The sequence below is a fragment of the Pectinophora gossypiella genome, chromosome 3 (assembly GCF_024362695.1).
Source record: "Pectinophora gossypiella chromosome 3, ilPecGoss1.1, whole genome shotgun sequence".
Taxonomy (NCBI): Eukaryota; Metazoa; Arthropoda; class Insecta; order Lepidoptera; family Gelechiidae; genus Pectinophora; species Pectinophora gossypiella.
Window position 1 is genome coordinate 13,636,808 of NC_065406.1, and position 2,783 is coordinate 13,639,590.

General features: G+C 43.0%; 1 long non-coding RNA gene across 1 annotated transcript; it reads left to right on the plus strand.

Annotated features, from left to right (window-relative positions):
* Positions 1-1,048: 1,048 nt before the first annotated feature.
* On the plus strand, positions 1,049-2,338 carry LOC126382188 (uncharacterized). Its single transcript, XR_007569031.1, has 2 exons — positions 1,049-1,632; positions 1,723-2,338. It is a non-coding gene; the product is annotated as an uncharacterized LOC126382188 (long non-coding RNA).
* Positions 2,339-2,783: the final 445 nt, after the last annotated feature.

Consider the following 2,783-nt stretch of genomic DNA (forward strand, 5'->3'; position numbering starts at 1 on the left):
TAAGAATATGCGTGGCAGACCATTCACCGTTACACCTGGGCTATGGCACATCCCGAATACTCCATACAAAGATCTTGTTTTTACCGTGTGCCCCCTCACCCCGAGCGTGCGAGCGGGACATACAGACTGCGCTAGCTACCTGACTCCTTACCTTCTTAAGGCGTAAATAAACTTAAATGGCGTCTTTCGGGTGTGAGGCAAGTAATGCTTGCTCTAAACTCGTATTTCATAATTGCATACGGAAAAAGAAAATGGACACTTTTTATACAAGTACAAATTTATATCAAAATGTTAAGTACATTTATTTATCAAACGTTTCAGTTTAAGTAATAATAATGTTTTAGTTTTTTTGTGGTGTTTAGTATGTGTTGTTGACCGAAGGATATACATAAGCCAGCTGTATTCGGCCATGGCGACAAGTTTCCAATCCAGGAGCGCCTAAGATGCGCTCTTATATGTAACCGATCTTAGCAGTGAATATATGGCCACGTTCACTGCTCGTCAGCACACCTCCTTTTCGCAGGATATACGATCATGACGACGCGATTACTTTAAACATAGAGACGGCCATAGAGCTGGCGACAACACACTTCCGGACCCCGATACTGACCCCGCTGCCGGGTTCCCGCGATCAGCGCTTATTGTTATCAGCTCACTATTAGGGTCGTTTAATTGATTCAAATATTATCCTCTCAGAGACGCCCTGAGCCGAGGTTCACTTCCAACTTAACTATCTCGGGCTTGTCTTAATTTTTGTTCCGGGTAGGAGCCCTAAGCGATCCCTATTTGTTCAGCCAAGTAGTTAATGTCATTTACAGCAAATCTACAATAAGTCACGTAAAAAAATATGTTTTGTAAACTTTTTCATCAAGTAACTAAACAAATGCAAACTTCCCGAAATGTTTCAACTAAGTATTCGTTTTGTTTAGTTGGCGAACAAAATAACTCCTTAGAGAGTACTGGGATCGTTTCCTCATGCACTATTGTAACGAAGCATTTCGGACCAACGAGCCTTGTAGCGACATCTTGTGGTTTCTGGCGATATAACATTGTTTTTATATTTTACCCGCAGGAAATCACAGATGGCGCTGCAGGGTTATCGATGGGCCCGAATATTTTTAATTATTTTATTTTCTTCAAAATTTGGTATATTAAAATTATCTGCAACATTTATTTTTGATATATTATAATTATATTGTTTAAATTTTGGGATCAAACAAGTCGATCGATTGTTGTCGTTGATTCGGCGAATTTATGGTTTGGTAGATTTTTTCTAGTTTGGCAACTTTGTTCGTGGTTCTTGTGTCAGACTGACAGCTGGCTGAGCTGAGAGACAGGTTATGGAAAGTGGGGACGTCGCGAGAGCGCCGGAGACTCCACTGCCGTAACAATAATGTGGGCAAATTAAAAGCCACGATTTATCGGCGACATCAAGAGCCGATGTCTCGATTTAAATAAACAGCTTAACCGAGATGGTGAGTCCTCGCAATTCTTCGTGCATATTTTTGCACCAACTTTGTGATAACCTCGAGGTCCTTGTTTTCAGCAACATCACTGAAATCCCATCGCCAAAGGTCCAGTGGGTGGGTTTAGGTTTCATCCGAGCGATGCCCAACTATCCCGGATGAACCTGTAAGTTATTTTCTTTGTTTTACACTCGTGAGTTGCCTTGCCACGCTGTCAGCTGAACCACATGCTAATCATTGCCATTCCTTGTTGCAGATGGGGTTGTTTTTGTTTTTCTTTAAGTTTTTAACGTCTAACGTTTTGCTAGTTTAATGTAAGAAGAAGTTTATGATTGGATCAGATGATTTCAACAATGTTTTGTGAATGAAGATTCCCACTGTTTTCTTCTGTGTTTGCAAGTTATTTCAAGCTTCATTACGGCGGAGCTTGCCTTGGTTGTTTGCACTTCGAAGCTTTCCTTTGTGCGGCGCGTATGTGGATGTGCCGCGCCTCTCCTTTTGGCAACACTCCGGATAAGGCCCGGTGAAGGACTGCGAGGTTGACCGGTGGACGTGCAGCCCGCCAGCTGCGTAACAGTTGGCCCGCTGCGCCGCCATCGTCCAGCACGCCCTGGCCTGAGCCGGCTTCAACTCATCACCTGTATGGTATCCCGGAACGCCTCAGGTAGGCCTGATAGTCGGAGGTCCTCGAGTAAGTGAGGTGCCTACAGGTGTACGGACAGTGTTTTAAACATAGTGATATCCCATGGTTGTTACGGAGTGACAATTAACCTGACGGATCAAAGCGCGACCTGTCTCCCTCCATAGGGTTTCTACCTACCTATGGATAATTAAATTTGTATATTTAAAATTATACAGTGTACAAATTCAAAGGGAGTTTTCTTTGTCTCATGCTCACCGGTCTATAACATCTAGCTGTGCCCTTCAGGTAAACACCACTTTATAAATTTTCTGAAACATATCAGAATTTCCATAACACCTTTTCTATTTTACCTACCTTCCTATAAGGTAGTCAAAAATCTAGTGTTTCAGTGGCGCCCAACGTGGGGCCACGTGTCTCGTGGGTAGGGGGGTATTGTAACGAAGCATTTCGGACCAACGAGCCTTGTAGCGACATCTTGTGGTTTCTGGCGATATAACATTGTTTTTATATTTTACCCGCAGGAAATCACAGATGGCGCTACAAGGCTCGTTGGTCCGAAATGCTTCGTTACAATATTCGAAGTGCAAACAACCAAGGCAAGCTCCGCCGTAATGAAGCTTGAAATAACTTGCAAACACAGAAGAAAACAGTGGGAATCTTCATTCACAAAACAT